The sequence below is a fragment of the Lepisma saccharinum genome, chromosome 2 (assembly GCF_977018435.1).
Source record: "Lepisma saccharinum chromosome 2, izLepSacc3.1, whole genome shotgun sequence".
Classification (NCBI taxonomy): domain Eukaryota; kingdom Metazoa; phylum Arthropoda; class Insecta; order Zygentoma; family Lepismatidae; genus Lepisma; species Lepisma saccharinum.
In genome coordinates, this window is record NC_139230.1 from 77,793,548 (window position 1) to 77,814,780 (window position 21,233).

Below are 21,233 nucleotides of genomic sequence, written 5' to 3' on the forward strand. Positions count from 1 at the left end.
ATTCAGGTACTGTTTCTAAATTCGTAAGCAACACAAAAGGAAAATCCGAAGTTAATAAACAACTATTTATACTCGGTTATTTACAGCGCGTTTAATTTAAAATTGTACCGCAGTCCGCCCATTTACGAAAACCTAACGCAATGCATTTATATGTTTGTAATGGTAACACTACGGCTGCATAGTCACGTAGCTTGGTGTGGAACTTAGAGGCAAGGAAATTGAAAAGGAAATTAATACTTACTCTCATGATGCTTTTCCGGTGAGTTCAATTTTAAATTGAACGCACTGTATATTTTACGTGGCTTTTCTTCCTGTTTTGTTAATCGCGACGATTTTACATTTAGGTATTCCAAATTAATAATTTTGTATATTCACACGTCAACCTGCTATTATCCTTCACATTTATATGTTTTTACTTTATCAGTAACAAACTGGTAATTGCCATATTGCACAGTCGAACATCTAAGGAAAAGAAGGGCGGAAGAAAATATTATCGCATTGCATCTCGGTTCTATTTAGGGGTGAAACAGTTCCACATTACTCAATCGCGTCTGAACTGAATCTCCTACCTGCCCCAAAGGAACGATTCATTGATTATATTGCTTTACTTTACTTCGCTTCTTGTGTCACTTTTGGCTAATTTGCGAAGATGAGGATGAGTGATCATATGATGAAATTGATGAATGCACACTCACAAACTTCCGTGCCCAGGTCAGGATTCGAACCCGGGACCCCTGGCGTCGTACCGCGATGTGCTAACCACTCTGCCTTCTGGTGCCGGTCCAGAGGAACGAGTAGAAGTGGATAGTTATCTAAATAACTTACATAAGTTTGTTGGACGAATAAATTGGTCGCTGCAGAAAATATACATTGCTTTGCGTTGATTAAAATGAGTCTCAAAATATTTTATCATATACACTTGCTTCAAATTAGCAATCTCGTTACATAATTTTGTACAAGCTTCATGCTTTTAGCGTCTTTAAATATGTTGGCTAAAGAAGAGTAGTTGGATAGCCTCAGGCTGAATTTTTTTTAAAAGAAAATACGAATTGATCTAAAGTTATAGTATTTTCTGATCATTTTATAAATGTATTTAATAGTTCTGCTGTACACTCAGCGGCGAAAGAAACAGTAGTCGAATTGTCCACCACCATTTTCATTCGGTCTGTATTACACAATGTGATGAAACTGAATTGAAATAATGACGTCAATATGAAGAGGGCAATGCCTGCTTCGAACCAACATAGTGTCATTCCTTAAAACAGCACAGGATATAGAATAAAAAGTAATGAAGATAGCAATAGACAATTTGCCTACCATTACTTTGCTGTTGACTGTACAAAGTAAAAAGAAAACACTCTTTGGTGAGTTCCTTTATTTTCCACAGTGGGCTTTCAGAACGCCACAAGCGATAGCTAATTCTGTGCAACTTGCTTCGTGCCCTCCCTTGCTGGCAGCGTCTGCGGAGTAAAGAATGGCGCCAGGAAGTCTCATCCCGCGTTCGGAAAAGCTACAGACTCAGAATTGCGTTTGCATTAGCTGCTAGTCACTACGTACTTCGTTTTTGCCATCGCTGGTAATATCTGTACATCAAACTTGGTCCATCATCCACTTAAGTAGGATATAATTCAAGTCAATACATGCGAACTACAAAGCAAAACGGATGAGTGAAGGGTGGGGGGTCAATGTTGTTTCATCGTTTAATATAGCGTACGTGTCAAAGCAAAACTTTGGTCAAACCACATTCATCTGTGGTTTAACTTTGTTTTGAGTCCACGTTTTGCATTATAGGCTAATCGGGAAGGACCTACAGTTTAAAGTGGGATTCGAGCCTCTGATCAATCTACCCCAAGCAGGCATGAAAGTTCGATCTCGGAATCCCTTCATTACAAAGCGACAGCGTTGGGCATGAAACAATCAGGAAGGCCCATATCTTTGGAACGGAAGGCAGAATATGGGTGTAACATCATATTGACTCTTCGTCGTTGCCTTGTAATCAAGGGGTACGGGGTTCGATGCCCGGTGGAGGCACATAGTGGTTCGGATCCCACTTTAAACTGTAGGTTCAGTTCTGATTAGCCTTACTGTGCATAAAGTGGACTTAAAACACAAAATAAATCAATCAATACTGACTCTTCTTCTTTTTGCTTCGTGTACATGGTGTGAAATCACTGGTTGAGGTTTACGAAGATCTTAATCTACACGCACGTGCGCGCTAATATGTATACGCAATTAAATACAACATTACTAATTACTAAATCACTAAATATTTAGATATAACATTATTAAATACATTTAAAGAATTATTTTTTACTTTCATAAATATCAGATTTGCATAAAGTAGCAAACTGATTTCTTTACTAAGTGGTTAAAGATGTCAATTAATTTCAAAATTAATGAAATTGTTTTATTATGGTACAGCTGAAAGATTGATTGACTGAATTGGTTTATTTTACTTCGCTTTTCTGCCACATTTGGCTAATCGTGAAGATGGAAATGGCTGATGTACAATGAAACCGATGAAGGGACACTCAGAAATACCCATGCCCAGACCGGGATTCGAACCCGGGACCTCAGGCGTCGTAGCACGCTATGCTAACCACTCCTCCACGGATGTCGGCGTAACACTTGAAACATTGTGTTTAGTTTTTCTATTAATATAAATCAATTAGGTTTCATTCTTATATTTATTGTCCTTTCTTGTTTCACTTTAATTGTGAATACGTTGCTATTGCTGTAGATCTGTTAATGATCTTTTGAAAGAGAGATTGTTGTGGAAATACACCCGTTGCACCTTGCCCTTGGACCTCTTAGCTCCCAATAGTTCTCATGCACTATCATCCGCTGAGAGGAGATCGTTTCGAGGGATATTGAGCAATCCAGTGTTACGGTGAAAAACCTTCCTTCGTTTCACTTCAGGTGACAAGAAAATCGCAAGAAATTAAGTATAAAGAACAGATTGAACTGTTTGTGACATTTTGATCATTTTTGTAAGATGGTACGGGTAAGATGTACATGGTAAGATGTCACTTACCATGTTTTATACCAGAGCCCTTCATTTAATGAATTTATTTTGCCTTAACGTCTCAGCCCGGACCTTGGGGTGCACGAGTTTGGGGTGGCAAAATGCCTTATCTTATTTAAATCTTCTTTTCGTCAACATTCGTGAATTGTAGTGATAGCGAGTTGCATGTTATTGAGTAGGAAAGCAAGCAGAGAACAGCAATTTCAGTAAATCAGGCTGTGATTCCGCCCTTTGGAATTGTTTCTCACTTATTGCAGACGATTATTTGACCAGAACCTTAGATAACTTGCAGGAAACATTCCGTTTCTTCCGTTCTGCACGTCCTCTCATATCCGCGTCGTGGTTAACCAGACGGTACAAATTAGTTACCTTCACCTCGTACTAATCCACACAATCCACAATACATTCACAAAAAAAAAAATACTTGGAACGGTAGCCATATTATTGGTATTATAACCTGAGCATTGCATTGGTTTGGTTTAGAGTACGAGGTCGTTGTATTATGAAGTTTATCTAATTTTGTGTGGTGTCGCCAGTGTCACATGTTGGTACGTACAATGCTGAGGATTTCGGTTTTCTCTTTAGTTGACTTATATTCAATGACAGCTTAAGGAAAGCTAAGCACTTGTTTATCGCAGAAGAAAATTGTTATAACAATGTAAAATGTGACAAATCCACAACAAAATTATATGTAAGGTAATTTCGTACTTTGTAAGTCACGCGTATATAACCTATACAGAATTAATGAATAAATACTGCATTTAAATTTCTTTGAATATTGCTCATGTATTAGGGGAGTCTACAGACCCCACCCCCGGTACGCTCTCAGACAAAAAAAAAGGTAGAGTAAAAAGTAAAGTTGTTGCGTGAAAATATGGCCATTCTATTCAATTGCTATTGCCTTCGGTTTGTAGACCTATTGATTATAAAAAAAGGTGTTTTCTAAACTTTTTTTCGAAGAGCTTGCATTTTCTGCAGCTTGCGTTTGCAACGTTGCAACCAGGAGACAGGACAACCTTACTGTCAAGCAGGCGATCTTGTTTCTCTTCTATCGGTATCTAAGGTTGCCAGACACTCATCTTTTATGATTAACTTCGCTGCTTTTAAATAACGTTATTTTTTCAACATTAAAGCATAAAGTTGGTTTACAAAGTTTAAATTGAAAATATTTCTGTTATACGTTTTGTGAAGCAATGCTGAGAGAACACGGGAGTGAGCGTTCTTAGTTCTCTCTCTTCCCACATGACCTGCATGTGTTCCTGAAGCAGTGGCAACCATGCCCACTAAGCCCCTCGCAGATAAGGGATGGGGGAGAAACAATTCGGTGTTGCTTTTAGATGTTATATGTAGAAGCACTTCCCAGGTTTCTCTCGCTCTTCCTGTGTAACTTGCGATAAATGCAGAATTCCTGTGTTGTGCGCACAATCGAAGGCAAATGTAATAATAGACAAATTGCTCATCATTATGTTAATTAAGTCTGTGTTCCTCAATGTGATTTTCAAGGATCGGAATCGTCATACAGCTTCTTAAAAAAAGCCCTGTCTGGGAAAGTAAATAATGGAGGAAAATTATTGATATCTTGCCTGCTATAATTTTTGCCGTTGACTGTATACAGCAAAAGGACGTTTTGCTGTGGTCTTGGAAAACGATAGCGTCGCCTTGTAATCAAGGGGTCTGATACCAGTGGGGACACGTGGTACAGTGTTTCGGATTCCACTTTAGACTGTAGGTTCAGTCTCGAATAGCCTTTCTGTGCAAAAAGTAGCAATTGAATTCTTCGAAAAGGAGCACACATTTCAAATCTTGGTCGTCTAATACACGAACGAATGTTTGTGGTTACAGTTGCCATGCATCGCCAATACAACACTAAACTAAGGGTTCCAGTGTATTTCAGTAGTATGTTTTATGCTATGGACGGCGCGAGAAAGTACGAACCTCTCTCCAGCAGCTTTGGCCATACTTAAAACTTGGTCAACATGCCCATATGAGTTTTTGCTCAAGTGTGGAGCACTTATAATTCAAGATTTTTGTAAAAAATGCCCTCGGGAATTTTTCAGAAAGTACGAACCCCTCCCCAGCAGATTTGCTATACTTAAAACTTGGTCAATATGTTTATTTGTTTAAGTGTAGCACCTGCCTAACCCAAGAATTTTATAATTCAGAAAATATCAAACCCCCATCAAGCAGATTTACAAAATTGTATCAGTTTGTCTATAAACTTGTATCCATACCTACCTATACATATTTACTTCAGGTTTAAGTTTAATTGGATTTGCTTATTTAATATTAAAACAATGCAATAAGCAGAGCCTACCTCTAGAATTGGTCCGTGTTTGCATGTTTCCCCTCTGTGGCAATGTGCGCAATTCCCGAGACGTTAGTATTGATTTTTTTCCTCAGTGCTAGTATTTACAAAAATTCCCGAATATTGCATCAGCCAGTTATGTGAGACTGACTGAGGGGGACAGACGTGTTGATACAGTGCTTCTCATACTTACAGGTTTAAATTCATATTGAACAATATAAAATCTGATATTTGTTGTAATCCACTCATATTTAGAGTCAAGCTTATATTTGTCTTAGCCGGTTATACATAACAAGGTCATTGCTATTCTATACATGCATGTTTGTGCAGGCATTTGTGCCGGGTCAGTGTGAATGATTTTCCACTTGTAAGCTATTGGCTTTACAACCTGTCATAAGATTAATATTAATAATATTAATCCATAGAGATTAGATTTGAATCCCAGGAAATTTTATATAAATACCAAAACCAAAAATATTAAGTGTATACACACATATATACATATACACATACAAATCACAGTGCTGAACCCAACTGATATTTTTTATTCAGTATAAAGTTTTGAATTGAAACCCAGGAAATTGCATATAATAAACAACAGCAAAAATGCCGAATCAAAAATATTGTAATCAGTGCAATAAAAATATATCCAGCTCTAATTGGGCCAAGCATCAAAAAATTTGTAATCCAGACAAATACAAAACTCCTACAAAAATTTGCCCCAAATGCAATAGAAAATACAACATGGAATATTTCACATATATACATAAAAATACTTGCTCAGCACAACCATCCACATCTGCTCAGAAAAGAAGGCACGAAGCACCTGTTAATACCAGAGCAGCAAAACAGCTACGCCATGCACCTATCCGTAGCAGTTTTAATGCCCAACTTAGGGATTACCGGTTTGTATCAGAGCCAAGATGCGGCATTGAGAATTTCTTGAACAGTATAAATTCTGATCTGCAGGCAATTCTTAATGCACAAAATGGCTCTTATAAGCTATCCCTCAAATTGTTTGTACAATATAAGAAACCAAATGGCACAAAATTTACACAGCCCCACATAACAGAAACTGTACCTGTATATTCAAATACAAATTCAAACAAAATAATAAGCAGGCTGATAGATCAACTGAATATCAAACACTCTGAATTTGCGGCAAAAGAGTCAGGATGGAGCCTATGCGGTTCATCACACAAGCTCTATGTTAATATTTCTGAATTCAGCCCATTACAAGGATCTACTTATGTGCCTTTGCCTGCTAATATCAAAAACAAAAGAGCCGTGGTCAATATAAAAAATGCCGACCAGAAATGCTTTTTGTGGTGTATATTAGCTGCTTTGTATCCAGTTTCAAGGGATCCTCAGAGAATAACTTATTACAAACAACATGAACATCTTTTTGACGATGTAATGGAGGGTTTGGAATATCCAATGTCAGTTCAGAATATTGATAAATTTGAAAAAAAGGCCAGGCATATCAATGGCAAACAATTATCTATTAATGTTTTTATTTATTCCACTGGCAATTGCCCGATAGCACCTCTCAGAATTAGTACAATTGATGATGAATCTGCTATTCCAATTGATCTGCTCTTAATTGAAGGAGATGATACAAACCATTATACTCTGATACATAATCTTGAAGCTTTAGTGAGAACACAACTAGACAAATCTAATAGAATATTCAAGTTGTGCAGAAGATGTTTGACTGTATTTGATGGTCAAAAAATGGTAAAGGGGGTTCCTGAAAAAAATGCAGAAATTGCAAAAAACAAGTTAATTGAGCATCTGAAATACTGTGGCAACCATAAACCTGTTCATATGGTGATGCCCAATCCAAGTGAAAATTGCAAATTCAAAAAGTTTGAAGCCTTGTTGGAACACCCAGCATATATTGTCTGTGATTTCGAATCGAACCTCAAACCTATTGCATTCTGTAGCCCAGATCCAGAAGAATCTGCAATTACACCATACCAGCAACATGAACCTTCCAGCTTTTGTTTTATGGTTATACGGGATGGTGTTATTATTAAAGAATATTCATACATGGGACCAGATGCCATCAAAATATTTAAACATAAAATAGAAAATGAGTGCCGTGACATAGCATCTAACATCTTATTAATATCAAAGCCTATGTTGCCTTTAACAGAGAAACAGATTGAGGATTTCAACAATGCAGAAAAATGCCCGGTATGTGATTGTGAATTTTCAGATACAAATATCAAGGTTCATCACCATTCTCATACAGATGGTAAATTCTTAATGGCCCTGTGTAATAGCTGTAATATTAAGATCAAGAGACCAAGATTTATCCCCATATTTTGCCATGGAGCATCCAATTATGATTTCCATCATCTGATCAGGTACGAGGGGTTTGAGAAGCAGAATTTAAATATTTTAGCTGAAAATGATGAGAAATATATATCTATTAGCAAGATAATTAAAGTTGATGGTGTTCCTATTCAATTAAGATTTCTTGATTCTTACAGATTTTTACCTGCTAGCCTGGCTACACTGGCCTCTCAATTATCTGATGATAAATTAAAAATCACACGTGCATTGTTTCCAAATCAGGACCTGAAATTAATTAGGCGGAAGGGTGTATATCCATATGACTATGTTACAGATTTTTCTAAATTTGATGAGTGTTCCCTGCCACCGCAAGAAGCATTTTACAGCAAAATCAGAGGATCTGGAATCACTGATGAAGATTATCACCATGCCAAATTGATGTGGAAGAGTTTAAAATGCAAGACATTTCGTGATTATCACATGGCTTATTTGAAACTTGATGTGACCATCTTAGCTGATGTAATACAGACATTCAGAAAATCTTCCATGCAAAATTATGGACTGGACCCAGTGTATTTTTACAGTGCCCCGGGCCTAGCATGGGCCGCAATGTTTTTCAACACCAAAAAGCCATTGGATCTGATCCACGATCAAGATATGTATCTGTTTATGGAGAAAGGTATAAGAGGGGGGATGGTGCAATGTTCCCAGAGATATGCCAGAGCAAATAACAAGCATATGCCTGATTATGATCCAGCACGGCCATCAAATTATATACTTTATGTGGATGCAAACAACCTCTATGGTCACGCTATGATGGATAAACTGCCATATGCAGGGCTTGAGTGGGTTGAAGATTTCAATATTGAAGATCTTCAGAATTTTGATGACAGTGAATATGGCCTCTTCTTAGAGACTGAACTGATATTTCCAGATCATTTACACAACAAATTTTCTGATCTGCCCCCAATTCCCGAGGTTCAGTGTTCACCTGGTTCTAAACAGAAGAAGCTCATGATGACTCTGGAGCCGAAACAGGATTATGTCATATATTACAAAAACCTCCAGTTCCTGATGAAACATGGTGTCCAAGTGACCAAAGTTGGCAAAGTCTTAAGGTTCAGGCACTCAGAATGGTTGAAACCATATATTGATACAAACACGGAGCTTCGAACATCTGCAAAGAGCCAATTTGATAAGGGCTTGTTTAAATTGATGGTGAATTCAGTGTATGGCAAAACAATTGAAAATGTCAGGAAACATACCGATGTTAAAATAATTACTGACCCCAGCCTGAGCAAAAAATTGGTTGCAAAGCCCAACTTCAATTACAGAAGAATTTATGATGAGTACATGGCACTTTTCAACATGATGAAAACAAAGATCAAGTTTGATAAACCTATTTATGTAGGGGCTGTGATATTGGAATTGTCCAAATTACATATGTTAATATTGTATTATGATGTGCTGAAACCTTTTTATGGTGATCGTGTAAAATTATTGTACATGGACACGGATAGTTTTATTCTTGTTATTCAAACAGAAGATGTTTATCAAGATATGTCGCAGCCTGAATTGTTTCAATACTTTGATACCAGTGAACATACAAGAATTCAACCCCACAACAAAAAGGTGCCTGGCAAGTTAAAAGATGAGACACTTGGTGATGTTATTGTGGCATTTGCTGGGTTAAGAGCCAAGATGTACAGTTTTGAAACATGTAGTGATGTTGTCAAAAAGGCCAAGGGCATTGGCAAAGTGACTGTGGAAAAAGATCTCCAATTTGAAGATTATAAAAATTGCATCAAATCACAGAGTTCAATCAGAACATCAGAAAATAGAATTCAGAGTGAGAATCACTTGCTGACTTCAAATATTGTAACAAAAGTGGCCCTGGACCCACATGATGACAAGAGATGCATTTTGTCATGTAACATACATACTCTACCTTGGGGGCATTGTGATTTGAAAAATGGAAATCAATGCCCAATTACAGAGCATGATTTGAAATAAATAAACATGCCTATGAACTTATTTGGGTTCAAAAAACAGGCTATTATGGACCTGCCCACACCACAACCCTCTCCTGATTTACAATCTGTAATGTCTAAACTGAGTGGCTTGTTAATTATTCATCTGAACAGCATACTTACAGATAATGATGAAGAAACAGGCAAAACATTGTACATATTTAACAATAATTTAAATCATTACCAATTACCTGTAGGTGGTCAATTGCAATTTATTACAACCCCTGAGGGTGATGTTAAAATTTCAGTAGGGAGAAATATTTATAGAATCAAGCACTCAAACATGATTTCTGGCACTGTTTATACTGTTTCTGCTGGTGACTGCTTATATATTGAGGTCCCTGGATCTTATGACAAGCTTATACCCTTTTTTATAGAATTAAGAATCAGATACTCTATAATAAATAACCAGTAAAAGAAAATGCCTAATGATATATTTGGCCACACAAGACATGAAGATCACAGTGATGAGATTCTGATGCTTGATGTCAGAGTCAAGAAATTGAGAAGTGATTTACAAGCTTTACAAACCACACTCAATGCCAGTCTTCAATTAGAAATTACAAATCTGCAATCACAATGCATGGACCCTCTTCTTAAAATTGATTCAGAACTCAAGTTATTGCTTCAGAAATATACTGACTTGGCAACATTAGATAATTTTCAAAGTTTAGAAGAAGCTGTAGCAGCTCTTCAAGCCAAATTTAAGACCCAGGCCACCAACTCCGAGCAATTGAAACAGCAATTGGAGGAACAGATAAATAATGTCCAGGCACAGCTCCAAACAATTGTCAAAAGCATAAAATCACAAGAAGATTTTGATCTAGTGATTTCCACTCTAAAAGAACAGATTCAGTCACTCCAGATACCTAATCTGGATCCTCTGCACAATGCCATAGCCGAGGTTAAAGAAAAAATTGAGACACTTGAAAATTTTATGAACAATTTGCCATCTTCTGATGCTTTGAATGCAATAACTCGGAGTGTTGCAAATATCAAGCTGCAACTTGAAACATATGAAGATTTTGGAAAAATTCAAAGTACCATAACCCATCTTGAGGGTACAATAGCAGCAGTGCAAAGTGATTTGGCAAATGTACAAGAAACTCGCCTGCCCGGTATTGTAGACACACTTGTCAGTGTCCAGCAACAGATTACAAAACTTGAAAACCTCAACACTGAATCTGAACTATCTCATTTTCATCACTTGATCGATGATATCCAAACAAAACTTGAAATTTTACAACAATCAACACCCTCTCAGGCAGATATAGCCCTGCTCCAAAATGCTATGCAAAATGTGGCTGATGCTTCTGAATTAAACAATGTGAAATTGGCACTTGAATTTTTGCAGAATACTGTTTCAAATCTTCCCACATCACAGGAACTTAAAAATATTAAGAGAGCAGTGAATAGGATATTGAAATCAGAAGATATCAAGAATATCCAAGCAGAGATCAAACAACTCACTCAGACAGTTGCCACTCTACCAACCAATCAACATATTAATGAACTGCATGCCCTGTTTGAGGATATCAGAAGACAGGTCCATGATCTTACTGCTCAAAATTCAAAATTGGCAGTTGTTGAAAATTTGCAACAAATTGTAGCTAACATCAAGCAACAGCTAGGGACCATGGAATCCAATCAAGCAAATGCTCTGTCTGTTTTTGCCACCCAGCTTCAAGAGATTGTGCAACAATACAAGAAACTTGTTGTGGACGTAAAAATAAAGCCAGGCCACGATGATGTTGTTAGGACCATCAATGAGCACCTTGAATCTGTAACAAGCAGATTGCTCACAGCAGAAAAAGAAATAACGGGCATAATCGAGAATCCAAAACATACAGTAATTCTTGAATTGTACAGCATCCCCAACAAAGAATATGATTCGCCATTTACACCAGGAGGCAAAATATATATGCTGTCCCCCGCACAATTTTATTACCAGTTTTTTGTTGGGGGCACATTAAGACCAATCAAGATCAAATATTGGCATCAGCCACAGGCACACCACTACCCCACCTTATCAATAACAAATGCTGACAACAAACCAAAAATCACCAGTGTAGAGTTGGAGGATTTTACAGATCCCAATACATTAGAAACAGCCTATACTGAAGATGATGGCTCTTTGGAATTTAAAATACAAATAGGGGACAAATTATATTTAGAAAATCCTGTAGTATCAGCTGCTGAATACCCTATAGTTGCAATATTCTTGTTTACATATTATGTCTAGACAAATTATTGTTGATGAATTACACAGACAGGCCAGACATAATTTTAAGAGACTGCCAGTAGTCACAAAGGGCATAGATGATTTATGGCAGAGCGACTTGATTGAGTTGGCAACTGGACAGTTGAAAAACTTGGACAAAATCAACAAGGGCTACAAGTATCTACTCACTGTGATAGACACATTTTCAAAATTTGCCTGGGCTGTGCCACTCAAATCCAAGACTGGAAAATGTGTTACAGAAGCCCTCAGGACAATCATCAATCATTCAGGAAGATCACCGCGCTATTTGCAAACAGATAATGGCAAAGAATTTTATAATTCAGTGTTTCAACAATTTATTAAAAGCCAGTCAATAAAACATTACTCGAGTTACAGTGATCTCAAGGCCTCTATTGTAGAGAGATTCAACAGAACCTTAAAAAATCTTATGTATAAACAATTCACACTGCAAGGTAATTATAAATGGCTTAATATTCTTCCAGAACTTCTACATAAATATAACAACTCTGTCCATTCCACAATCAACATGAAACCCTCTGAAGTAACTTCATCTGATGAGCAAAAATTGATCAGGACTGTTTATTATCCTAGATACCAGCCAACAACAAGAAGGGCCAAATACAGGGTGGGTGACCAAGTAAGAATCAGCAAATATAAGCACTTATTCAAGAGAGGCTTTACGAGAAACTGGAGCACCGAATTATTTACAGTGGTTCAAGTTAAACCCGGGACCCTTAACACATATATAATAAAAGATCACCGAGGAGAAATTCTCAAAGGCAGGTTCTATGAACAAGAGCTCAGCAAAACTAAACAGCCTGACACATATCTCATAGAAAAAATCATCCGCAGAAAAGGCAACAAGTTATTTGTCAAATGGCTGGGTCATCCGGAAAACAGCTGGATCGATGCAGACAAAGTGATAATATGAGCACCTGGGATGTTATAAAAAGGCTGCCAGAACCTGAACAGCAGATTAAGAGAAATGGCAAATTGCTGCCTGAAAATATTAGGTGTCTTATTGTTGGGCCATCTGCTTGTGGTAAAACTACACTAATGGTTGATAATTTTTTATTAGCACCCAACTGGTTAGACTGGAAAAACAGGCACTTGTATGTCTTCTCTAAGAGCTTGGAACAATTAAAATATCAGCAGCTGATGAAGCTATATGATGGATTGGATATAGCCACTTTTGAACCAGATGTTAAGCCACTCCATGAATGTCTCGATAATTCTGTTGTTGTGTTTGATGACATTATACTGGATAATCAAAACAAGGTTAGAAATTTCTTTACACAGGGCCGGCACAAAAACATTGACTGCTTCTACCTGGCACAGACTTTTTCAAAAATACCGAAGCAACTGATCCGAGACAACAGCAATTTTATATGTGTGTTTCATCAAGACCATACCAACCTCAAACACATACATGATGAATATGTAGGTGGGGACTTGAGCTACAATGATTTTTCCAAGTTTTGCAGCAAGTGCTGGAGCCAGGACAGTTATGGGTTTGTCACAATTGATATGACAAGAACACCTAATACTGGCAAATACAGAAATAAAATCAACGATTTTCTAGACGTTGAGACATAAATAAACAACCATGAAACGACCAGTCATTGATGATCTTAAGTTAAGAGATTATCTTGTAAAAAGATTTAAGGGATGGAAATCAGAGAACCGAGGAATTTATGAAAAACACAAACAAACAGAACAGCCTGTCATTGATGCTATTAATAATTTAGGTAAGAATATCAAAACTGTTACAGAGCAAAATCAAGATTTGATCACAGAGCTTGTACCTGTAGCTGCAAGGAACATATTAGATTATCCATTCACCCCACTTTCCAGCATTCATACACCTAGTCCTGTTGCCCCTCGAAGAATTGAAGCTACTCTGGATCCTATTGAATTGGGTCTTCTTGCTCAAAAATATTTAACCACACCTAAAGACAATAAAGATGAGGTTTTTGGCTTATATGCCGACACAGAGCTTGATGGCAGTATCATACACAGAATTGGTAATTTCAGAGTAACTTTTATGGGGGATGATATCATTGTTTATTCAGAATCTCGTCTCGGAGAAAAAGGTGCTTTTGTTAAGTACCCCGGCACACCTGGATTGTGGGAACTGATGACTAGGAAGAGGCCTGGCAGCTATACAGATCAAGATTATGAACATTACAAAGAAATATTAATAAAATCAGATGCTCTGTACCAGAACAATGATCCCACACAAAAAAGGGTCAAGTCTAGCAGTGGGGCAAAATACAACAATTTAATCAAGCCCATATGGTCACAGATCAAGACTGGCAGTGGAATCAAACAATACAATACCCTGCCTAAAGAATTTGTGTGGGTTGATGATGTCAGGAAACTTGTAGATAGGTTGCTGGTGATAGCTGGGGAGGAAAATGCTGGCAACCACAATTTTTACAATGAAAAGGTTGGAATTATGGACATGATAAGCACCAAATTGTCTAATTTTATAGTGAATGACCCTAAGGGGATTGGATATCTCATAAAAATTATTAATACTTTACCACCTAAATTTTGGAATGTTTCTGAGGGTCGGGGCCTTGTTAATGACATTATAAACAAGCTACCATTTGAACTACATATTCCAGGCTATCAGTATTGTGGTCCCGGTACAAAATTGGACCATAGATTAAACAGGGGTGATCCTGGTGTAAATCCCCTAGATGCTGCTTGTAGAGACCATGACATAGCATACAACACACATTCCGATCTTGACAAGAGACATGTTGCAGACAAGAAATTAGAAGAGGCTGCATTTGGTAGATTTGTAAGCAAAGATGCTTCTTTAAGTGAGAAAATAGCAGCATTGGGAACCACCATAGCTATGAGCACCAAACAAAAACTGGGGTGGGGGCTGTGAATATGTATATAATAAACCTACAATGAATGCCAAGGGTGTTATGTATCAAGTACCTTATGTGGGTCTCAAATCTCTTAAAACTATTGACAGTCTTTTAACCAAAAAGCAGCGCAAGAAAAAAAATTCTTGTCTTGCAAAGGGCCATGGTATGAAATTGTTGCTTAGTACCCCCCAATTAAAAAAATTACAGCAATCTAGAAAAAAATCACATGTAGGGGGATTCATATTTACCATCCCTGCCATCTTAGCTGCTCTCGGGGCTGTTGGGAGCTTGGCCGGGGGTTCAGCTGCCATAGCAAAAACAGTAATAGATGCCAAGAAGAATAAAGCAGAATTAGATGAGCAGAGGCGCCATAACCTGGCAATGGAGAAAAAAGGCAAAGGTCTTAAGAGAGCCATGAATAAGTTTAAAAAAAACAAGAGGCGCTTACAAACCAAGATATTGAAGCTTTAATCAAGCCATTGGGCATCAAACATTTTAGAGGTGTGTACATGTCTGATTCTTTGCCGGAGCAACCACTCAGGAAAGAGTGTGGCTTTGTTAATTTGGATGAGTACAAAAATCAGGGCACTCACTGGATTTGTTATCTTAAATATTTAAACAATGAGGCATTTGTGTTTGATTCATTTGGAGGTGTTCCACCTGAAAATTTAGTAAAATATCTAAAATCAGCTAATCTTTATTACAATAATGCCCGTGTTCAAAATTTCAAAGATGTTAATTGCGGACATTTGTGTTTATCTGTTCTCAGATATCTGTCTCAAATAAATAAACCATCAATTGAAAATTTTCAAAAAGCCTTGTGGTATCTGAAACATCATGGGGGTATTCCATCTCACCAGCCAAAATTCAATATTGAAACTCAAATTGCATGATGACATAGTATATCCCAAAACAATAGCTCTCAGAGCATTTTACGGCATGTACTTGATACCTAATATTACTCACCACAACAACACAATTGCAGTAGGGGATCAAAAAATTGTCATCACTCCAGGGCAATATAATCTGTCCACTCTAAATGCTCAATTACCCAGAGGTGTAGTGTTAAGTCAAAATTCTGTCACTCACAGAGTAGAGATTGTATCTGCTACAGAAACAGTGCATCTGGGTACTATAGGAGAGCTGCTAGGCTTTGAGAACAACACAAAACTCGAACCGGCCATCAAACACACTGCTATGAATATACCTAAATTCTTAGCCATAGAGACTCTGAATATTCACTGTAATGTGGCTGAGGGTATGATCACCAAATCAAATGGCATAGGCACTCACAAACAAACTGGCATCATTGCAACATTTAAACCTAATTCCGAATTCATGGAGCCCATCATCTACAATCCATCCCCAACATTATATTTTCCCGTGTGTCATAACAGAATAGATTACATTGAATTGATGGTCACTAATGAAAAAGAAGAATTAGTTGATTTTGCTGGAGCCACAACAACTGCTATCATAGAGATTAACATTTAAATAAAAATACATACAATGGAAAATATTGAGAGTTATGAGCTACAATCATTCCCTCCAAACAGGAGGACATTTGCAAATTTAAATCAACCCAATACGGAGGTTGAGGTTGATCTTGATGTAGGGGATGGCTTTATACACCCCCACAGAGCAGATCTATACATCAAATTTGATGTTGTAAAGCTCGATGGAACAGATTATCCGGCAAATACAAATATAAGATTGGTAGACAATTTTGTGCCGCATCTATTCTCTGAAATTGAGATCAGAAAACATGGCGTTGTTATAAACAGAATAGATTATCCCGGCATTACCTCCACAGCTTTGGCCACTCTAAAATTATCCAAAACCGAAGCTTCTTACTACAAAATAGGTGGATTTGAGGCTGGTGATAAGATATTATCTAAAAACCACACAGTGCTGTTTCCAATGCGCCTGTTGCCAGGATTCTTCTCGGATTACAAAGAAATTATGTGGAAGGGTGGTTTAAGAATTACATTTAGAAGAGCTGCAAATGATAATAATGCATTGATGAGGTACAGCACATTAAATCCTACGGGGGAAGCTTTGCCTAATACCTTACCTGATGCAGGCAAATGCATTATTCAGACTATGGAGTTAAGAATCCCGGTTGTTGAATATGAGGCCAGTTACGCTCTTAAATACAAAGCAGATATCCTAAAAAATCCGCAAATTCCTCTTCAATTTTACACATATCAATGCGTACAGAAGCCTGCCTCTGGTACTTATTATGAATTTGATGCCACAAGTTCATTCTCCAGTATTCAATTTGACATGCCCGATTTTGTAGTGGTACTGTTTCAGACTAGGAGACACAATAATCAGGAAAAAAATTCAAGTAGATTTGATAACTGCAACATCAAGAACATATATCTTAAAAATGGCAGAAATGAAGTCTTTCCTAGAGAAAATTACAATTTAGACATTTCCAAGGATGATTTTCTCAAATTATATGAAGCTTTTTCGGCTTTCAAAAGGGTCACTACTGGCAATACTGACCTGTACTACGCACCAGATGAATTCAAGGAACGGAGACCCATGTTTGTAATTAACACTTCGAAAAGAAAACAAGTTGTAGTTAATGACAGAACAAACATTAAAATTATCTGTGAATTCCACGAGGCTTTACCAGATGACACCATATGTAGCGTTATTCTCATAGGTGAAAAATCATATATTTATGATGTGAGAAATGAGAGAGTCACAGAGCAGTTCTAGAAGCACGATTCAGGGCTTCCCCTATGGCGCAGTGGTAGCGTCATTGCCTTGTAATCAAGGGGTCCCGGGTTCGATACCCGGTAGAGGCACAAGTGGCTCGGATCCCACTTTAAAACTGTAGGGCCAGTCCCGATTAGCCTTACTGTGCATAAAATGGTCTTAAAACAGCAACTCGAACTAGCGACACGATTCAAACACAGAAACTCTTTGGATATAAAACAATACTTTACCGTCAGAAAATATATTACCTACCCATTTTATATCACCTATGCTTACGAGCAGAAAAGCTTTTACCTACCCAGCACATCTGCCCTTGCAATTATTTTGTTGCGACAATACCAAACCTTTGCATGATAATATCCGAGAAGGCAATTCCTCAATATGATGGATGGTTCCCTGAAAGAGTACGCAGCGTAGATAATAATTTCTCTTTGAGTCCCATGACAAATAACATGTAATTTCCCCTCGGAAAAGACATATTAGAGGCAATATCAATAGATATAATCACTCAGGCAAACAGAATGAAGGCAATTACTCTTTAATAATAAATAACTCTCTGAAAAGACGCAGTATAGATTATATCTATTGGCATACAACTCACGGGCATGCAATAATTTATTGTTGGCCAAAACATGGAACTGATCAAAAAGATTGGAAAGAACATGCAATGTTTACGTGACCTCCATTCTATTGTATTGATTATGCAGTTTTGCCCCGTATTGTTGAGCTCCCAGATAACAAAACTCTGGTAATTCTTAATAGAGAATAATTTTGCTCTGTTATACAACATTTTACTAAATTTAAGATCTGGGGGCTATTAACAGAGCAAAATTATTCTCAAAATCTCACGTATGGAATGCCACATCTATCGGGACTCGAACCCAAAGCCCCTTTGTTTACAAAACAACAATATTAACATTTTGCCATCAGATTTTATAAGGACTCAAACCCAAAACCCTCCTGATTACAAGGCAATGCACCACACTCCACTCGGTCTCAGAACCCAATAGATATCAATTCAAGATTCCTGGGATTTTGACAGAAAAACATACTATAAGCTTAATTTCTGGTGTGGCCAAAAATATATCAATTTTTGACAAAAATCTGGCTAATGCAACTTTTGTAAGTATAGCAAATCTGCTGGAGAGGGGTTCGTACTTTCTGAAAAATTCCCGAGGGCATTTTTTACAAAAATCTTGAATTATAAGTGCTCCACACTTGAGCAAAAACTCATATGGGCATGTTGACCAAGTTTTAAGTATGGCCAAAGCTGCTGGAGAGAGGTTCGTACTTTCTCGCGCCGTCCATAGCATAAAACATACTACTTATTTCTATTTTACGCCCATTTTCTACCTATCTGGTTAATCGCGACGAAGAGGATAAATGACGAACCGATGAAATGGTGATGGATCACACAATGATACATCCACGCCTGACCAGGTACGTAGGAACCTGAGGCTTCACAGCGTGTTACGCCGTTTACTCCGCAACGGAAATCGACTAAAGGTTTCAGATGTCAAATGACAGAATGTAGATATCATCACCAACGGTTCAAGGTTGAACCCCTTGAGTTTATTTCTGCTTTCTATCTTTCTTTTTTTAGTTTTTGTTTTAATTTTAAGGCCACTTTATTCACATAAAGCATACACCCCTTGTTTGGGAATGACTGTTTTATTTTTGTGTAGTGTATCGTGCAGTGGGTAACACAGTTGCCTTGTAATCAAAGGGTTCTAGGTTCTATTCCCTGCGGAGGCACATTGTGGAGTCCGATCTTTGCAAGAGGTTGACTTAAAACAAATTTTTAAATATTTTTTTGTCATTTCTTGTCTTCATCATTCGTTCTCATCGTCGGAATCAATCAAAATTGTCAGAGAGGAGGCGTAAAATTAGGAAAGTTCTAATACGACAAAGACGCTTTTCTGATGTCTTGGCTGATAGTCAACAATTTATTACAAGAATAATTCAATCTAGAGTTTGGTATCCAATGCAAATTACGCTAACCAAAGTGCTTAACGAAAAGTTCTTTCAGTAGGGGGAAAAGGAAAGAGAGAATGTATGAAGTTGATGTAATCTTAGACGTTATTGTTTCAGAATGTATACAACCAGTATACAGTACTTACAAAAATGTGTACATTTTTACTATTTTATCGCTTGTGGCCACTGTGTTGCATGTTGCGGGGAAATCTCAAATCATTATTATCTTTTCTGGAAGTCGCACATATTTTTCGCTCGTAAGTCTTATTGACCGAGATAAATAATTTGTAAACACATGTCATAAGTTATCGTGAGAATTTGTTTTTAATCACTTTCTGCATTTCTAAGTAAAAATTATTTAATCTTAAATTCTGAGAATTCTTGAGATGCTCAAAGTTAATAACTTCTGCATTTGTTTTCTTATATCCCTACAAAACAGCTACTTAAGTTGACCGGACAAGGTTTTCAGTGAACTCAGTCGTGAAACAAACTGGAGGCAGGGGTGTCCGGAGGGAGGGGGTTGTGACACGATGCTTGATGGGAATTATTGGAGGGGAAAACAATAATTGAGCTTTGATAATATAATACCAAAACGTTTAAACATATGTTTATACTATTTCTACGACTTCTACCTGACTTCACACAAATCTATGAATGTGTGGTTGATTTGAATTGTTAATAAAGTGCACTTTATGCACAGATAGGCTAATCGGAACTGGACCTAGAGTTTATAGTGTGATCCGAACCACTGTACTGTGTGCCAGGACCTCTTGGCAAAACGACAACGTTGCCACTACGCCATCGGAGAGGCCCCACGTGCTTGTGTGGTGTGTTGGAGCAGAGGATTACTTGCAAAATCAAACTAACAAATAACCAAGAGTACGGTTCGATACGCTAAATGAAAGTGCAAAATTTGTTTTGTTTATTTTTATGTTTCAAAACATAAAGTGTCCTTACATTCCCTTCGACAATCTTTTAATTTCAACTTCGGCAATGGAGATTTGAAAGATGCGTGGATCCAGAAACTGCCTGTTTTCTTTTCTTCAGCTTTGGTTTCAAGTTTGGTCCTGAAAAATGGTTAACTCAGATTTGTGACCAGCCAATGGGATGGTCTGATTTCTCCAGGCCATTTCTTTCAAGAACTTTTAAGAAATAGAAGGGCTGTTTGTTTTGCTTTATATCCAGTGTAAACTCACTTTTCTCGGTGGCCACAAATCTTCGATTACCTACAAACATTTGAATCATTTATTAAATCTGTTTGTAATTTTAAATTTCCTCTCCTTGCCTTCTTTCGTTTATTTTCGAATTAAACTTCCAATTTAACTTCCAGGTTATTAGTTCTTACTAGTGTTGCGCAACATATCGTCAATAAACATCTATCGTGTCAGCGATATAACGTCACGATATTTGGCGACATATAAGGTATCAGCGATATATAGTCACGACATTTGGCGATATTTATCATGAAGGCGATATATCGTCGCGGCAGGCCCCCGTGGAGGACTGGTTAGCACATCGCGCTACGACACTAGGGGTACCGGACAAGGTACGGAGAATGCAATACGTATATGTATGTTAATGAGTTTCCTTGTATTATACCCCGCCCGAAACAAAGTTAAAGTACCTACACGTGTGATTGCAAGTACGTTTAGTTCCACGCCTACGCGCATTTGCGTATTATTAATGTAAGAAATGGTCGAACAGTTAACAATGTTTCCCAGTTTTCTTTGTTCAACAAATG